General features: G+C 37.2%; 1 long non-coding RNA gene across 1 annotated transcript; it reads left to right on the forward strand.

The window, feature by feature from the left end:
* The first annotated feature begins 518 nt into the window (after positions 1-518).
* Positions 519-19702, forward strand: LOC125351236. Its single transcript, XR_007210916.1, has 3 exons — positions 519-586; positions 7188-7191; positions 19629-19702. It is a non-coding gene; the product is annotated as an uncharacterized LOC125351236 (long non-coding RNA).
* Positions 19703-20700: the final 998 nt, after the last annotated feature.

Here is a 20700-nt window from a genome sequence, read left to right on the forward strand (position 1 = left end):
AATCCTGGTTTCACAAAAAATGCACAGCCTCTGAAAGTGTGTTTTTTATCTTAGCTGATATTATTGTATAAATGCCATTACTATGGATATCCTGTCAAATCTGAAGTTTCCGTGAGACTGGTGGTGTAAACACAGTTTATAACAAGATGTCCTATTGAGATGTTTCTTGAGAAGTTTCCACTGGTGACGTTAAAAGTTCCCTATCAAGAAGATGCTCTAACATTCCTATGAAAAACCACTGTGGAGCAGAGCCATCTTAGGAGACATTGACAATGGTCTAGATAACCATTTTTTAAATTTATTTATTGCCAAAGTGATGTGCAGAGGGGTTACAGTTTCATACATAAGGCTGGGAGTACATTTGTTACCTCCTCCCTCATTTTTCTCCCTTCATCCAACTTCCCATGCCCCCCACTCATGAGTTGTACAGTTGGTTCACAGCATATAGTTTTATAAGCATTGCAATTGTGTTGGTTTGCCTTTTATCCTTTGTCTCTCCATTTTGATGTTCCCCTTCCCTTCTCTAGTTCCAGTAAACATATGTGCAATACCAAGGGTACCGAAATCAGTAACAGTGACATCAAGGGTAAAACCCTGGGGAAGAAAGCAAAAGAAAATGGCATAACTTCACATGGTACATTAAAAATAACAATGACAATGGTAAACCACCTATTTCCATAACGTGGAGTTCATTTCACTTACCATCATCTTATGTGTTCATATGTATATAGCTATTGAGCTATTGTGATCTTCTGCTAGTACTATTCTAGATGTGTACTAAATGAGAATTGCCAAGAGACTCAACATCACTGTACATAAAAGAAATGCAAATCAAAACAACATTGAGATTCCACCTCACCCCAGTAAGAATGTCCTTTATGAAGAAAACTAATAATAACAGATGCTAGAGAGGCTGTGGCCAGAAGGGAACCATACTACACTGTTGGTGGGACTGTACACTTGTTCAACCACTCTGGAAAGCAGTATGGAGGTTCCTCAAAAGGCAAAACATAGAGCTCCTCTATGACCCAGCAGCCTCGCTTTTGGGCATCTACCCAAAAGATTACAAGCAAGACCACACAAAAGCCTCCAGCACAACTATGTTCATCACAGCACAATTTTCCATCACTAAAATAATGAAACAACCCAGATGCCCCTCAGTAGATGAATAGATCAAGAAAATGTGGTACATGTATACAATGGAATCCTATGCCTCTATCAGAAAGGACCCTACCCCATTCCTAAGGAAATGGAAGGACTTGAAAAAATTATACTAAATGATTTGAGCCAGACCCAAAGAAACATAGACTCTACAGTTTCCCTCATTGGTAATAATTAGATAGCTTTTTGCAATGGAGAGAGACAGAGGGATTTCTTTGAAGTACTTTGCTGTTCAATTATTTAGAGTACAGACTGCTGTATGTAGAGATATGGATTGTCCCATAAACACACACGTTCATACCAAAATAATGTCTCTGAATTTACAGACAAGCCTCTTTTTCTTCTCTCAGTAGTAGTACTAGAAAAGGAAGATTGCTGGGCTACAAAATCTGGAGGACTTTAGAATAAATGACAATAGTAAATACTGATAAAGTACATAATCATCATCATCTACTATGAGTTGTTTTCTTGGGCTCTATGTTTTAAATGAGATGATACTATTAACGCACCCAAGTGGGTACTATTGTTTACAAAATGAAAGTGAAGCACAAGATTGAATTTGCTCTATTATACAATAGCAAATGATAGCACTAACACATCCAACATTCCAGAAACAAAATCTCCTTATTTTTGTTTTGTTTTAGAGGTTTTATTATTGTTTGTTTTTCCTAGCTTGTTCTAGGGGTCAAATTAACCCAGGGCCTTATGCATGCTACACAAGTACTCTACCACAGAGCCATGTCTCTAGTTCTAGGATCCAGAATCTTCATTGCTAGCTCCAATATTTAGCCATTTGATCCATGCTTCCATTTCCAGCTCATAGCTAGGTAAGTGGAGATAACAGTCTCACAGACTATCATTTTTTAATGGTCAGCTAAATAGCTACATCCCATGATATTGCATGCCCCTCTCTCAGGACCAACGAAGTGAAAGATGCTTGTTTTGAGAAACAAAAAACAAAGGTTATATTGACATTATTGTGGGTTTAAACCCCTGGTTATTCAAGGGTGTTCTGTCTTCACTGGAAAAGTTATGAAAGCACTATTAAATCATAACTCTTCCAATGTTGCATCCATTGACATTAATATTATTCAACACAAATGTTTGGACATTAAACTGAGTGAGAACAGTTGAGTGCTCTGAGGAGATAGCCCCTCAGGAAGTTTGAGGGTTGTCTCCAGTGCCTGATCTCAGCAAAAAATGCCCAGAAAACTCAATTTTATTTTTGGTAATTTCACAGCTCCAGTTCCACTGAGATCCAACTTTAATATTTCTTCACCCAGAACAGGAATGTATCTGACTAAAACTTTTTCCCTGCCTCCAGGGTTTATGGGAACAGTGAACTGGAGTAGACTGTTATTTAATCACAAGTAGGCAATAAATTATAAAAAGCAAAACAAGAAAATTCTGCTGAGTGGGTGATTTTTTTAAGTGAATGCTTCTACTTTATTCTGAATGAGTAGTAAATAGTGAAACATCTCTTAGGAATTTCTCATCATAAGTCATCTTTATTTTGCCTTTAGCCATTAAAGCCATTGAAGCAATATTTGAAAGAAAGTTTCTACATGAAAGAACAATGATAGCTGCCAAATAAACACTGTTTCAGTAACTTGATGGATATATATGTAATATTACGTATAATATTACATTATACAATATTACATATTATATAATATTCGTATATAATATTATACGTAATATTACATATATTGTATATTACATGCACAGAGGATGGTAAATTTGCAGGGGAGAAGGTAAAACTCAACCATTTCAATCTCAGAATTCCTAAAACCATCGAGGGTAGCAGAAGTAGCTTTTCAATAGAAACAGTTTTCAGAGAAAGGCAGTGATGGAGGAAAGAATCAAAACTACACCATAAAATAGAGGGGGGAAAAAAATCACCAACCAAATAGTGTGGAAATTGGAGGAACCAATGGAAGTTCCTTGGCGGGGGGGGGGGGGGGGTGACGGTAATCCCATACACTTTCCAACCCACTCCCCAATGTGGTACAGATGTTGTCAGATGAGGGTCAAAGCACCTTCCTACCAAATAGTGTATCAAAACTCAGAGTAGCTTCCTTCTTTCTTCAACAGGTACATGGGTGAATAACAAATTATCCTTTTGTAATTGGCATTTGTCCCATTGTAACAGAAAGAAAAATGAAAAGCACCTATCCTTCAATATTCCCTACCTCCACAACTCACCTCCAATTCTGAATGAGACTAGAATGTATGTGTCTGTTTAGCAAAGAACTGAAGGTTCTAAGAAGTTGTTTTCAAGCTACAAAAGTTTAAAGTGTTCAAGCTTTAAACTTCAAGCTGGTGGGGCTAGGAATATGGCCTAGTGGTAAAGTGGTTGTCTCGTATACATAAAGCCCTGGGTTCGATTCCTCAACACCACATATATATAGAAAAAACCGGAAAGGTGCTGTGGCTCAAGTGGCAGAGTGCTAGCCTTGAGCAAAAAGAAACCAGAGGCAGTGCTCAGGCCCTGAGTGCAAGCCCCAGGACTGGCAACAAAAACAAAATCAAACAAACTAAACTTCAAGCTGGTAAAACTCATTAAAGAAATTACAGCCCTTAGAAAACCTCCTGTTTTTGCAAGTACTTAGACTCTGAAGAACTGGAAGGATGAAATTCTACAAATTAAATGTTCCTTAAAATTAAAATCATCATAGGTGTCTTCAATATCATAGGTCTATGAATTTCAAAGACTGTTTGTCATTCATTCTGCTAAGAAAATGCTTGTTCAAGAAGGTTCTAAAAAAGCTTTTGCAAAAATGTTTAAAAATAAAAATTGAGGGCAAGAAGAAACTAGTGTATGGGGGTGGTGAGCACAGAAATTGTGTCCCTTATTAAAAATAATAAAAGCAGTGTTCTCTCTACAACAGATAGAAGCATTAGTCAAAACAGATCTGTCTTGAAATGGGAGATAGCTGACTCTGGGAGAGGAAAACGAACTCGGAGACTAGAAACATTTACTGCATGTTCTCAGACATTTCTTCTTATTTAAATTGTAAAGGTGATGTACAGAGGGGTTACAATTACATAAATCAAGTACTGAGTACATTTCTTTTTGAACAGTATCATTTCTTCTTTCCTTTTCTCCCTCCAACCACCCACCCCCACAAGTTGCATAGTTCATTTTCAACATAGTGTCTAGTGAGTATCACTGCTGAGTTCTCAGACATTTCTTAAACAGTCCCTTAAATCCCGAGATTTTCATTTGGGACCTCTGGAAAGAATGCTCTTCCAGTTCGTCCTGGCAAAACTAGAGGAGAAATATGAAGCTATTTCTAGGGAGCTCTTTCATTACAAAAGGAGACATTAGTCTACTGTCTGAACTCTCCAGGCCCGGGGTGAGGGTGGGGGCATTCTCTCCTCTGTTTACACAGCCCCTCTTCCAACTACTATTTTCCCAAATGTCACAATCACATTATTATTTCTTTATATGTCCATGAACACCAATTGATTATAAGGTAAGAACCAGAGGTGTATGTATTGCAATGAACTGAATGTTTATATACTCAATTAAGATGTGAGGTCTTTGGGAAGTTATTGGGTCATAAGGCTGGAACCCAATTAAAAAAAAAAAAGATACCAGAGAACTCTCTAACCCTCTTTGTGCCATCCAAGTCAAAATTAAGTCTAAAACCCAGTAGAGTGCCCTCACTAGAATCTAACCACGTTGCCACACTAATCTCAGTTTCTAGCCTACAAATGTGAGAGAACTAAATTATTGCTGTTTATAAACCGCCCAGGCTGTTACCTTTAACTGACTCAATACATGGGTGTCAATTCATTGATTGTTCAACTAAATGATAAGTTAGTCCATGAGGAGATGAGATGCAGACTTGCTGCCTCACCCAAATAATAGTTACTTTGTGCCAAAGTGAATCTCCCCAAAGGCTTTAAAATTTTTAGATACATAATTCAGCAAGGCTGTTATTTTAATGAAAATAAATCCATAACAAAGCTGGTAAAGACTTATTTTAAAATGTAAATGTGTCTGCATGTCAAATTAGCTATTTGCTATTTAGTATTTAAATGATCACAGTATTCTGGACACTATGGAGAGAATAAACTTGAATATTCAGAGTAAACGCCAAATGTAATTCCATTCTTGTTCAACATACAAGCAATACACTTTGTATTCTTGGTACTGTACTGAGACACAAACCAAGAAGTTTCTGATGAGTTTGTTATCCAGTAGGCACTTAATGAAAAACCCAGATATTCTATTTCAAAAATAAAAATCATAAATAAATAAATAAAATGTCAGAGAAAAAATTATCCCACATAAAAAATAATACAAGTTGTTTTTAAAAGTTAAAAAGTCCTTAAGGAAAGAGATGCTGGAAATGAGGGGAGCAGCAGTGACTTCCCTCTGGGTGGTCTTGCTGTTGTCATCAGGCCTGGGGCTTTTCAGAGCTCTTGACTATTTCAGAGAATGGAGAATATTGGAGACATGCTAGTTATTCTTTCTTAAGCTGCCAAGGCCCATATTTTGTGAGGGGGTATGCTAAACCCTAATAGCTCTCTGTGTTCAAGAAAAATCTTAAATACTCAGGTGATGGTAGTGCTGCAGCATAATCCTATCATTATATAAACAATTACTACAGATAACTATGCAAATATAATAGATTTAAAAATCAGTTTACCAAAACTGTGCCAGCCACCCCTCCTGAGGATTTGTAAGAAATGTTCATCATAAAACTACAAGTGGTGTGTCATGCCTATAATCTCAGCACAGGGTAAGCTGAAGAAGGAGAATAGAGAGTAGGACCTGGCTACACAGTGAGATCTCAAAACGAAGAAGAAGAATAGAAGAAGAAGGAGAAGGAGAAGGAGGAGGAGAAGGAGGAGGAGGAGGAGGAGGAGGAGGAGGAGGAGGAGGAGGAGGAGGAGGAGGAGGAGGAAGAGGAAGAGGGAGGAGGGAAGGAGGGAAGAAGGGAGGGAGGGAGGGAAGGAGGGAGGGAGGAAGGAAGGAAGGAAGGAAGGAAGGAAGGAAGGAAGGAAGGAAGGAAGGAAGGAAGGAAGGAAGGGATTCATCCTTAGATCTACAGAATCAATCCAGTGAAAATGGCTAACAAACTCTTCATTCATTTACTTCAATCATATTTATATTCATCCATTTATCAAATATCTGTGCATGCTTGCACTCCTGTATGTGTGTGCCTCTCAAGTGAGCCAGGCTCCAAAATGGCTGTATGAATAATGTGTATCAAAAAGGATGCAATAATAATCCAATAGAAGAGAAGGGAAGAAGCAAATTCATTAGCATCAATAACTCTGTCAAGAATTCAAAATGAGTGCCAGAAAGTAGGGTATAGGTATAGCTAAAGGCAAAGATAACATAAAGTTTATTAAAGCAGGATCATAAAACTGAGTAAAAGCACTCTGTAGCTGGAATTTTGGCATTTAGTTATAGGGAAGAAAATCTTTCAAGCATAGAAAAACATAAAGTCATGAGTTGGAAAAGAACAATATATTTTCAGAATAATAAGTAATTGTGTTATGTTGGATTTTGAATTCTGAGACATGAATTGTCTGAGAATAAATCAGAATAATAGTGTCAAATAAAGTTTCAGGTCATAGGTTTTGAGTGGAAGGTGCTGTTCCCACTTTTCAAAATGAGGGTGAGAAGAGTGTTTTGAGCTCATCTTTTTTCAAAATCCTGTTTGGTCTTGGTCATACTGTGACTTCAATTCCTGTGCAAAACACTTAGGCATCCTGTGATACTATGTTCATGAAGAGAAAAATTTATGTGTCTTTTCATTTCACAGGTAAAATCACATGTACACAAATGACTTTGCAGCCTTACAGAAACAGCACCATATTGTTAGTCCATCCTGTGAAATGAAATGCTTCTGAGTGACTTTCCAGAAAAGCCATACGATGCTATTTGTAAATTACCTTTGTATTCTTTCACATCCACATTCCTCTTGAGGACAAGCGTCTGGGTCTCTACCCACCCACCCCCTTTTCTGGTTTTATTTTATATTTTAGTCAAGAGTAATTTGTAGTTTGGTGAGTTTTCCTGAGCAAGGATATGTTTAAGTTTCTACTTATAGACATCAGACTTCCAGCTCATTTTCTGTCCCCACCCTCATCTCCTGCCTCGTGTCAGGATAGACTAATAGGCAGCCTCTTTTAATCCCTGGGGAAGAGACATCTGTGACAACATGATGAGTCCTGAAGTGAGGAAGGAGTATCATTTGTTAACTACCTTTTTAGCTGTTTCTGTTTCATTACACTCACTCTTTTCCACTTCTCTAAGGCTAGGCAAGGAAATGATCACATTAAGCAAAACAGCTAACTTAAAATGTGTGTGTGTGTGTGTGTGTGTGTGTGTGTGTGTGTGTGTGTGTGTGTAATGCTTACAAAATAATGCATACTTTTCTGAATGCTAGCTGCCAAAAGCAAAGATTATGTAGTTAATGCTGTATCATATTTAAGTTGATCTGTATAGCAGGATATAAAATGAGCTGATGCTTTCAAAGCCTTGTTTAAAACCCAATATAAAAATAGCAGAGGAAATGTGAGCTAGTACTACTTCTATAAAGAGCCAGTTGGCAATTCCCATGCAAACTTAAAAATATATGAAAAATGTAGGCTAACAGTTATACTTCTAGGACTTCATCTTACAGAAATAATCAAATAGGTATAATGAGTAATGTACAAGGTTAATCAAATGTTTATAGTTTAAAATAACAAAAACTGTTAAAGATTAGAAACAACCAAAAACAGATATCTGGCTAAATAAAACACAGCCACAAGAAACTGGGAAACCAAAGCAAAGGAAGAAGCACTTTATATCTACTTATCTGGAGAACACGCCATTGTGTGTAGTTTTCAGTGTATCGAATGTTATCATAAAATAAAATCAAGAAAAAGAATATTTATGTTGTTTATATAAAAACTGTACCAAAAGTGCAGATATAAAAGGAACATAATATTGTCAACTTCCAAGGAAGGGAACTCAGAAGCTGAGACAAGAAATGAGACATATTTCACTGTCTTCTTTTCAGTTAAGAGATGCATGAATGTATTGTCCATATACAGTAAATGACTCCCAACTTTCAGCATTACAAAAATTACCACTGAATGGATTAAAAATTAAATATAAGGCCTGCAACTATAAAATTACTAGAGAAAGCACAAAGAGATATTGTCAGGAAAAGAAAAAGATTTTTTGGACAAGACCCCAAAAGCAAAGAAAACAAAAGTAAAACTAGAAAAATGATATTACTTAAAACTAAAAAAGAAAAACTAAAAAGTTCCCACACAACAAAGGGAATAATCAATAAAGTGAAAATACAACCTACAAAATGGAAGAAAAGATTTGCAAGCTATACATTTGGCTATGGGCAAATACTGAATACATACAAAGACTCAATTCATTCCATGAAAACAAATACCTAGTTTATAAAATAGATCTAAATAGACACTTCTCAAATGAAAAAATATGAATGGGCAACAGACAAGGGGAAAAAAACACTTAACATTGCTAAATGGATACATAACATTTCTGTAATAAAATCAAAGAGAAAGCCATTTCATGTAATGAAACTGAACATTTTCATGGTAACTATTACAAATTCACAAAGAAGATATTTATAGCATCTTTTAATGTCAGCAGAACTCTTAATTACAAATGTAACTTAGGAAAAGTCATTAAACAAGGAACCAAATTAACAGAATTGAAATAAACAACTCTCTGATGATCTACTAAAGCTAAAAATGGATTGAGACCACCTGAGAAAAGCATATAATGAATATTCTTTCAAACTATCCTCTTTTCAGTGGACTTTTGCTTCTTACTGAGTGACTGAATTTAATATTATAGTTCCTGACAAATGCCTGGAGCTATTCAGAGCTGTTGCTTTAGGAAAGAACTATGAGGTTTAATTATCACAAAAGCTAACCTTGAATCAACACAGCTTAAGAAAAGATGAAGAGACTTATTTCCAAGCTCCAACTACTTCTCCATAAAAGTTAGATAATGAGACATCTGTTTTCCTTTAAGAACATTTTAAAAACATTTCAACATATAAATAAATTGGAGAGCTGATGGTCAGTATTTGATCAAAGTTTAATGTTTTGACCAGTAAAAGATAAAGCCATGTGTTATCAAAAATCCACTTTAGCCATTTTTTCTTTCTTTTTTTATTTTGGAGGTTGTGGGCTTGAACTCAGGGCCTACGCACTATCCTTGAGCTTGTTCACTCAAGGTAGCACTCTATCACTTTGAGTCACAGTGCCATTTTTGGTTTTCTGGTGGTTAATTGGAGATAAGAGGCTCATGGACTTTCCTGTCCTGGCTGGCTTCAAGCCACAATACTCCAATCTCAGCCTCCTGAGAAGCTAGGATTACAGGTGGGAGTCATCTGCACTTGCCTATCACTTTAGCCATTTTTATAAAAATAGTATTGTAAAGGTGATATACAGAGGGGTCATAGTTACACAAATAAGCTAATAAATACATTTCTTTTCGCACAGTGTTATCCTGCCTTCATTTTCTCCCACTTCCCTAAAATCTTCACCTCTCCCCAAGTTGTAAAATCCAAAATAGTGTCCAGTGAGTACCAGTGTTGCATTGGTTCACTCTTTGTACCACCATTTCTGTGATTTTCTTTCCCTTCCCCAAATCAGATTACCTTATACACAATACAAAGTGTATCAAAATCAAACAGTGATAACAGGGAGTAAACCAAAGGTGAGGGGAGAGAAAGAAGAAAGAAAGAACTGCAAAGAGTACAATAAAAAAATCCTTCTCACTTCCATTTCTTAGAGCTCATTTCTATAAGCATCATTTTATATGCTCATATTATTACAAATTAGGGAAACCATGCAGCCTACGTTTCTTTGGGTCTGGTTTTCTTTGCTTAATATAATTTTTCCAGATGTTTCCATTTCCTTATTAATGGGGCAATGCCATTCTTTGTGATGGAAGTATAGAATTCCATTATGTATATATACCACTTTTTCTTGATCCATTCATCTACTGAGGGGCATCTGGGTTGATTCCATACCATAACTGTGGAGAAAAATGCTTCCATAAACATGGTTGTATTTGGTAGCTTTAGCATGGCCTTGTTTGTGGTCATTTCAGCATTTTTAAAGCCAAAAAGTTCCCAAATAACACTGACATCTAAGTAAATGACTTTGTGTTAAAGGACCAAAAATAAACTGGATTCAAAATGTTTGTCTGGAAACTCAATCAGTTGAATTGCAGTACATAAGTATAAGCAAGCAAATGAAGGGGGCAAGGAAAGAAAAGAAAAAGGGAAAGAGGAAAGGAAAGGGAATGGAAGGGAAAGGAAAGGAAGGGAAGGGTGCTGATATACAAAAGCTAATTTGTTTATATTTTATCTTAAGTTATTCTTTCTAGCAGGATATCAGACTAAGATTAAGCTTCATTTGGTTGAAAAATCAAAATAGCCATTGCCAGAACAAGAGACTCATGTTTTTACTTACATGAAAGAAGTTTAAAGAGTAGTGTTAGCAAGAAACTCATAGCTCACACCTGTAATCCCAGTTTCTGCAATCTGAGGGTCTCCGTTCAAAGCCAGCCCAGGTAGTAAAGTCTGTGAGACTCTTATCTCCAAATAACCACCAGAAAACCAGAAGTGCTGCTGTAGCTCAGTAGTAGAGCACTAGCCTTGAGTAAAAGAGCTCATGGACAGCACCAAGGCCCTGTGTTCAAGCCTCATGACCAGAAAAAGAAAAACAGACAGACAGACAGACAGACAGACTAGTGTAATGGTTCCATTAGGACCAAAGTTTTTCTTTTTCCTAAATATCCTAAGTGGTTTCTATCTTCTGAGTCACCCACATGGTACAAGATGAGAACTGAAGTTTCTGCTGGCATGCCCACTTCATACTACAAAAAAACAGGAGATATTGGGACACAACTTTCAACTGTTAGAGAAATATAATTTAAAACCAAATCTTCTCATCTAGAAAACTCTGCACAAAGGCAGTGGGGGGGGGGGGAATGCTTATTTTTGCATAAGCATGAAAGTAGACTATGATGCACATTATAGGCAATTTCATGCTACTGTAAAAATAGAAATCTCACACTTCATATAGGCAAGCACACAGTCTACCACACTCGTGTTCTCAAATCTTCAAATAAGAGTTCCTGTAGATAACCACTTTGTTGCACTTGGTTCATGCTAGATTTCCCTGGCAATTGAGATGGTGACCCATGTGAATTAAATGACTCAACAAAGAAACATATTTCTCCTGTCTTGGTGAAAGGAAAAAGCTCTACAACTTGAAAAGATGATATTCCTACTCTCCAGCCAAAAGTGGCCGATAGGGAACTATTTTCCCTGAATGTTTCCATTTAGAAGAGATAATCCCAAGCTCTTGAGACACACATTTCTTGGTCAAGCTGACAAAAGGCCTCTCTACTTTTCAAAAGGATTTACATACATAGTTGAGTGACAGAGAAAAGTACTTCCAGTTAAAGTTTCTAAAATAAAAGCTGTAAGAAAATGGAGGGGAAGGAAATCTCTTCCTTCATTTTCAACACGAGAATTAATCCTCTTAAGATTTAATTTTCATTTGTCTTCCATGCATAAATTCCCTTAAAAGAAAATTCTCTTTATATCTCAATCAGCCAGCACTTGCTTAAATGGATATTTAGCATCAAAGAGAGCTCTGAGTTGCATGCCTCTCTCTCTCTCCCTCCCCCCTCTCTCTCACTTGCATTGGGCAAGATGCAAAGTGAAGTTAGTGACAGAAAAATTTGTTAGAAAAGAATCACTTTCAGTTGACTTAAAGTGGGTCATTTCTCAAGTAAGAATGATAGTTTTTACTCCTACACAAGTTTTGATTGAAATGTAAGGGGCTTGGAATGGTAAGCCCTTTCCCAGGACTAGCCTAGCTGATGAGACACTCACTGTCCCAAGGATGAAGAGGTCAACTAAATTACATATGATCTCTAGGACATGGATAACTGGCCTAGATAGATAAGTAGAAGATCTACAGCTCCAAAAACTGTCCCTTGACCCATTTTAAGGAGGAATGAAGCCTTCCATTAATTCTGAATTAAGTGGGTAGAATATTAAAAAAAAAAAAAGACACCTTGTGACATTAGTGAGCTGCATAGGCTGGTCACCTTCAAGTTATAAAGTCTAATTACACTATTCTTTCTCAGAAATCTTATTATCTCATCTTCCATTTTAAATTCCCTTTGCATTTTCCCATCATTTATGTCTAACTGCTACCTACCTGTTACCTGACTTGAGTATGCCAACTGAGTCAACACAGGATATGGTAGCCATGCCCAGAAGATCAGTTCAGCTGACCTGATTCTTGCATGCAATTCAAGAAGAATTCAAAAAAGATACAAAAGTGACAGTTAAGTTTATTAGGAAAGCAACATACTTCCTCTTTTTTATTAAATTTAATTTTATTGTATGTATAGAGGGATTACAGTTACTTACATAAGGTGCTGGGTACATTTCTTGTCAAACTTGTTACCCCCTCCCTCATTTTTCTCCCACTTCCAGTTAATTTCCAACATAGTGTCTTGTGAGTATCACTGTTGCATATCCCTTTGTCCTTTATCTCACCATTTTGATGTTCCCCTTCCCTCCCCTAATTCAGATAAATGTATACACAATACCCAATATACCAAAATCAAATACATTGACAACAAGTGATAAACCACAGGAAAGAAAATTTAAAGAAAAAAGATTTCACACAGTACTATGCAGCATACTTTCAATGGACTAAAGGCAACGGGTCTTGTCTAAGATGGCAAGTATTTTTACTGAGGCATAGGGTTGGGGTTTTTTTTTTGTTTGTTTGTTTTTAATTTAGGTCTTAGTACATTAAGACCCTCCCCAGCACCACCCCAGGTTGCACAAAACTAAAGGAGGCTTATCCAATTATATTGTACAAATAAATACAAGGTCCATCTCACTCCTTGAATACGGTTCATAGGCCTGGGTCATTGTTTAGTTAGGTTTAAAATCTACTGTTTTAGCATTCTTTTTGGTCAACACACCTTAGGCTGCAATTCTGTTTTCCTTTAATCCTTAGCTAAGTAAGAAATGCAAAAACATCTTGTGACATCCCAAAATCTTGGTGGGCTACTTGGCTCTAAGCAGAGACAGTCATCTGTAAGTTGGGAAGTTTGCTTTGAGTGCTGCTTTGGGGAGCTTGAGGAACCTGGGCTTTATCCTTGAGCTCTTTTGTCCAAGGCTAGCACTCTACCCCTTGAGCCATAGCTCTGCTTGTAGCCTTAAGAACTGTGAAGCTGTAATCACTGTGTTCTCCCTCTAAGACCTTGCGATCTCTTCCTTGTAATCCCTTCCTCCATTTTAGATTCCTTCTGTGCATCTCCATTGCTCTACTCACATAATGTGCAGTTTACTCAAATACCTTATTCAATTTTTCCTCGTGAATTGTTTATACCCAAGTATTCTTACTTTTTAAGTCAATGAAAAATCTCTTATGAAACACATGAATGCCACAGAGTGCCTGTATAGGAGCCAACAGGATCTTTGGTGTGGTTTAAGATAAATTAGGGAAAGTTGCCCAAAGGCAAATAAGTCTCTGTTTTAAACAGTGCTGTGTACTCTTCCTTAGGTAAGTATTTTAGAGAGAATTGGACCATTTAAGATGGGTAAGTGGCTCAAGAAGGTGAAAGAAAGAAGCTTTTGTTTTTCAAGGAGCCTCAGTGAGTTAAAGAAACAGGAAACAGTGTTGCATGGTGAGAAAACTGAAAAGCCACATTTTGAGAGGTCAAGTCAGGAGTCTCTATTAGAAGGCCATTGACCACAGACATTGTTGCATTTGTAACATTGTTACAAAGACCTGTAGCCTTGCAAATACACTTAACACTGTCAGGAAACAGAGCCATAACAGCAAGAGAGGAAAGAATGACAAAAAAAAAAAAAAAAAGCTACCAACAAAACCGATCAGCTCCAATGGAAAACTGAAGTAGGATGTCACATTGACTGGAGGAGATCCAGGAGGCAGGACTCAGGCAAACAGGAGACACATGGCATAGCATACCCCTGCCTTAGCTGGTTCAGGCCTAAATACGATCAGATCAGGGAGTAGGTCACAGGGAGCTTGAGAGTGTACCACCCGTTTGGTAGGTCTAGTAACCTATTGTCTAAGTCTCACCCCTGTCTCTAGGAATTTAGGCATGCCCATCATCTGGGAGGTAGGACTTTCCTTCCTCTACCATGAAGATAAGATAGCACCCATTAAACCCAATACCCAATATCATCTACCCACCACATAGCCATCTTGGCACCAGTTAGATTCAGCATCCAACCATAGCTTGGAAGAAAATGAGCATTTTTACATAAAGAGTCTAGAACAGATATTAACAGGCCAACTCAGTTCACCGTTATTGAGATTACAAAAACTTTCAGGTCAAATAGGTCAACCATTACCTGGGCAAGAGATTTCAGTCTGTCAGAAGACTTAAATCTGGGAAGGAACTGAAAGTCATAGAGGGAATTCTGTTTTACCACAGAATTTAATGGATACTGGACACATCCATTAGGTCTACAATCTGGCCTCAACATCAGTGTTTAAAAACAAGCATCAAGCTAGGAGTCTGTACTTACTCAAGGGAATTGTAAACCATCTGTACCACCAGTCTCTAATGGTGTCTAGAAATTCTGATGTTAACACACATGCCCACACTGGTTGGGGCTCTTAAACCATTGGGTATGTCCTTAATAAAGGGCTTCTTGACTTACTACTGGTAGGGTGAACAAATTAATTTAGCAAGTAAGAGAAAAGGGCTATCTGCAGCTAGTGTAGGAAACTACTTGACAGAGCTATGAAAATTGGAAATCAGCCTATGGGTTCAAATACACGAAGATTTTGTGTGTGTGTGTGTGTGTGTGTGTGTGTGTGTGTGTGTGTGTGTGTCAGCCCACTCAACAGATTGTGCTTCTTTGTTTACCATCACGGAATAAGAGTGGAACTCAAATGCCATCAGGTATAAAGCTATAAAATAATTATGTCATACAATAAAAAATAATTATAGCTGAGCCACACTAGAGAATCTGTGACAAGAACTTAAACTTCTTTTCCTGTACAGCACTGATTCCTGTTTTGTTTTGTTTTTTTCTTTTGGCCAGTCCTGGGGCCTGGGGCTTGGATTCAGGGCCTGAGCACTGTCCCTGGCTTCTTTTTGCTCAAGGCTAGCACTCTGCCACTTGAGCCACAGCACCACTTCTGGCCGTTTTCTGTATATGTGGTGCTGGGGAATTGAACCCAGGACCTCATGTATACAAGGCAAGCACTCTTGCCACTAGGCCATATCCCCAGCCCTGATTCCTGCATTTTAGAACACTGGCTATATATGCGAATCCACAGATGAATTAAAAGCAAGAAAAAAAGCTTGGCATCATTTTTGTATCTGTCCTTGTTCTAAGCTATTCGCTTTGGAGTCACTTGAATCCAAAAAGACAGGACTTAGTGATAACATCTTTATGGAGAGGAATGAAGGAAACTGCTTCAAAGGAAAGGAATTCCTCCTCAGAACTGACCACCCATTAAGCAACAAGGATTTGTTTACCCAGACCTAGGAATGTCTGGATCACTTATTTTTGTTATAGCTACTCTCAAATAATATCTGATAACGACTTCTCTTGAGCCCTTTCATAATGACAAATTAGGCCAAAAATGACCAGAACTACTTAATAATTATGCATTTCTCTCTCCCCATGCTCAAGGGCTTCGTTTCCTTAAACCTAAAGTTCATGTCTATACCTCAAAGATGACTAAGAATGAGCTGAAGTGCTTACTTTGCCTCTTCACATGCTGTACTTCACCATTACAAATCTCTCTGGTTGTTTTGGTTTTTTTAGTGTGTGGGTTTTTTGGGTTTTGTTTGTTTGTTTGTTTGTTGTTGTTGTTTTGCCTTTTTGGTATATTGGGATAAGAAGCTCTTTGGTCCGGGACCCAAAGTTTCCATTTCAAATGCACCACTCTCCCAAAGGAATGCACATTCAATGATAGTTAAAAATCTGAGTTGGGTATATACATATCTACATACCATGTCTGCAGGCTGAATTTGGCCTCTTAATTGTCACTTGAGATACCTAACAACCATAGCAATGATAGAATCAGTGTAAAGATACACAAATCTGATTCTAGAATGATTAAAATCTACTTCTTCAAGGTCACAAAGGAAAAACAATGTAAAGGTCTTAGGAAGAACAAAAAACAATCTGCTGAGCACAATTCAGGTCTAATCACCAGATCCTAAAGACCCAAACATGCCTTAGACAACTTTCCAGAAACATATTTGATAAAATGTTACTACCATTTTTATTGTTTCTGATCCTGCTTATTATCATGAATCCATATCCAAAACATTGTTGGATAAAGTCTATTTTGTTTCCTTTAAAGCTCGGGTAAGTATATTTGTGACTTATTTTTAAACCCTAATATTTTCATCAATATTGGATGACGGTCACTCAGAGGACAGCTGGATCAACAGAATCTCCAACATACAGGGAAGACAGACCATAGCAATGTCAAAAGAGAAGTGTCCATAAATTATGTTTCTATGATAGGTTTGTTTATAAGTTTTTTAAAAAGTAGCTTTTTGACTTTAAATACTTGTTATGACAAAGTTATATTTGGAGACTTTTCTAAGAAAGTTGTAATCACTTGCTTTGGCCAGAAATTGCCTTTGTGGCCTGGCATCTTGAGAATTTGCCTGGCTTTTTGTGGCTGCCACCCACAACTGGGAACCGTCCAGTCAAAAATTAAATACAACCCAAAAGTAAAGTACTTTTCTTCCTTGTTTATTTGTTTCTCCCAAATAAGAATGGTTTAGCAATGACAGTGCCTTCATTAGAAGGACAGAATGTCACAGCAGGTCAATCATACCATAATAAAATTGCAAACACTTTTGTACATTTTTCTAAAACCTGCTACATTTAGCTAGGATTAAATGTAGATCTCTAGTGATAAATAAATGTTAAAGACCTTTGCCTGTAAATATAAGCAGATATTGATTATGGGAACATATATGTTGTACTAATAGCTCCCAAAGAATAATAACTAACTTTCTAAAGCATATTTTGCAAGATTTAACTCTAATCTACTTACAACTTTAAAAAAAAATCTGTTCCTCTACAAATATCTAAGGAGCAATGTGGAGTACTTTCAAAGAAAAAAATAACATCATCTAATTATAAACATTCATCAACAAATGAGGGTTAAGAGAATATAATTGCAAAGTATGGACATGTTGAAAGTTTCTACAGAGGAATAGAGCACAGCAAAATTAGAACAGTAGTATCCATTATAGCCAGTAATTTTCTGTGAGTAATCAGAACTGTGATTAACTCCATAAATAAAATGTATACTTGTGTAAATATGTTACAAAGTTCTTCCTAGTACTCTCAGTAAAGAATGAAAAATCAAATTCTGAGTATATTTTCGAAAGAAACTACTGTATTTTTCCCATAGGTTGTACCTATTTAGATTTCTGCAGTAAAAGAAAACATCTTCACTAAGAAGAAAAAATGGGTAGTAGGTCCTTCCAATATTCATTTGCCATATTGTGAAAATCAGATGAATCTATTATTCCTCTGACTTATGACCCATAAGAGTCGTAGAATATGTGCTTCTTTGAAATGACTAAGAAATATATCCATTTATGGGCTGGGAATATGGCCTAGTGGTAAAGTGCTCGCCTCATATACATAAAGGCCCTGGGTTCGATTCCTCAGCACCACATATATAGAAAAAGCCGGAAATGGTGCTGTGGCTCAAGTGGTTGAGTGCTAGCCTTGAGCCAAAAAAAGCCAGTGACAGTGCTCAGGCCCTGAGTTCAAGCCCTGGGACTGGCAAAAAACAAGAAAACAAATAAAAAGAAATATATCCATTTACAAACTATTTATCAAGCAGTTAGAATGAAATATAAGCAAGAAAACATATAGTCATTAAGGAGGATGATTTATTAATGAATTTAAGGGGTTTTTTTTGGACATGATAGAAATAACCTAAATTAGAAGAGGAAGATCAGATAGATTTTTCTGAGAGTTCAATGATAGAATCCCGCCCATTTGGATGAGAGGAAGTGGGATTTGGAGGTTGTTAAGTGAACACCTCAATAAATATATAGCAAGACTGAGGCTTTTTCCAAGAACTGAAGAAAAATAACTAGTGTCATGATGTACAAAGATGAGAAAGACAAGGGGAAAAGGTAAGAGTAATGTCAGTGAATAAGAACGGCAGGAAGAAATGTGAAAAAGATCTGACTAGGGAAGTTTCAAGAATGAACCAGATCTAATCGGGAACTAGATATATTATTACCACTTTGTTAGGCATTTTGATTTTTTTCATTTAAGGAAAAAAGTAATGAAGCCACTGAGAAGTTTAAAATACAAAGAAAAATATATCTGAGAAATGTCACTCCAACTGTACTGGAGATCTTTGTTTATTGATTGAGAAAAGGGAAATCATGTAGATTAGACACTGATAATGACTCTCTTCATTATGAGAAGTGGATGGAATGGAGATTTATATAAGAAAGCTTTATAAAGATTTATATCAGGAAGCTCTGATGGAATTCACCTATAATTCTAGCAGTAAAGACACCAAAGCAGAAGGATCATGAGTTGTAGGCCAGCAGGGCTACACAGCTAAATTCAGGCAGGGTAGGATACATAGCAAGACCTTGTCTCAACAAACAAAACAAAGTAGACTCAGCAGAATTCGATTAAAAATGGGCCATATAGTTGAAGAAACAAGAAGTTCGGCAGGGAATATTATAGAGATATAGAAAAATAGATTAAAAACTCAGAGGGATGCTATAAGAGAGAAAGTAAAGGCACTAACAGAGATCTAGTTTAAATGTACTAAACTGTTATTTTTGTAGATTCAAAAAACATTCACAGGATAGATCCTAAAAGAAAGACAACTTGGTATTTCTTTTTTTATGAATTAATTTATTGTCGAAGTGATGTACAGAGGGGTTACAGTTTCATATGTAAGGCAGTGAGTACATTTTTTATCAAACTTGTTACCTCCTCCCACCTTCCCCACTCCCTACTCCCCCTGCCTCAAGTTGTACAGTTGGTTTACAGCATATTGGCTTTTTTTTTTTTTTTTTTTTTTTTTGGCCAGTCCTGGGCCTTGGACTCAGGGCCTGAGCACTGTCCCTGGCTTCTTCCCGCTCAAGGCTAGCACTCCGCCACTTGAGCCACAGCGCCGCTTCTGGCCGTTTTTCTGTATATGTGGTGCTGGGGAATCGAACCTAGGGCCTCGTGTATCCGAGGCAGGCACTCTTGCCACTAGGCTATATCCCCAGCCCGCATATTGGCTTTTAACTATTGCTGTTGCATTGCTTCACCTTTTATCCTTTTTCTCTCCATTTTGATGTTCCCCTTCCCTATTACTTCCAATAAATGCATATACTATACCCAGGGTACTAAAATCAGTTACAGTGACATCAAGAGTAAAGCCATGGGGAAGAAAGACAAAATAAAAAGACATAATTTCACATGGCACTGTTGAAAAGAACAATGACAATGATAAACCACTTATTTTCATAACTTGGAGATTATTTCACTTAGCATCATCTTATATGTTCATATGTACATACCTACTGAGCTATTGTGATCTTCTGATAGGACTATCCTAGAGATGTACCAATTATTACTAATGAGGAAAATCATAGATTCTATGTTTCTTTGGGTCTGAATCACTTCACTTCGTATGATTTTTTTTCGAAGTCTTTCCATTTCTTTCAAATGAGGCAATGTCATTCTTACCGATAGAAGCATAGAATTTCATTGTATATATGTACCCCATTTTCTTGATTCATTTGTCTACTGAGGCGCATCTGGGTTGGTTCCATATTTTAGCGATAGTAAATTGTGCTTCAATGAACATAGTTGTGCTGGTAGCTTTAGTGTGGTCTTGCTTGTAATCTTTTGTGTAGATGCCCAAAAGCCAGGCTGCTGGGTCATAGGGGAGCTCTGTGTTTATTAGCCTTTTGAGGAACCTCCAAACTGCTTTCCAGAGTGGTTGAATAAGTTTACACTCCAGCCAACAGTATAGTAGGGTTCCCTTTTGGCCACATCCCCACCAGCATCTGTTGTTAATTAGTTTTCTTGCTAATGGCCATTCTTACTGGGGGGAGGTAATGCATTTCTTTTATGGCCAGTGATGTCGAGCACATCTTCACAGGCCTCTTGGCCATTCTCATTTCCTCTTCAGATAAGCCTCTCTTTAGCTCATTTATAAAGGATGCAGTTGTTTCTTTGAGGATTTTTTTTTGGGGGGGGGGAACTTAATTTTTTGAGTTCTATGTGTAACTTAGATATGAGGCCTTCATCTACAACTTGGTATTTCTAAAAACCATGATCACCACTGTATTTGGTCATTTGCTTGGCTGAAAGCTCTCTTAAAAGAATGAATCCTAAACTGGGCACCAGTAGCTCATGGCCTGTAATCCTAGCTACTCAGGAGGCTGAGATCTGAGGATTGTAGTTTGAAGCCATCCTGAGCAGAAAAGTTCCATGAGAC

This window comes from Perognathus longimembris, chromosome 5 (genome assembly GCF_023159225.1).
Source record: "Perognathus longimembris pacificus isolate PPM17 chromosome 5, ASM2315922v1, whole genome shotgun sequence".
Lineage (NCBI taxonomy): Eukaryota > Metazoa > Chordata > Mammalia > Rodentia > Heteromyidae > Perognathus > Perognathus longimembris.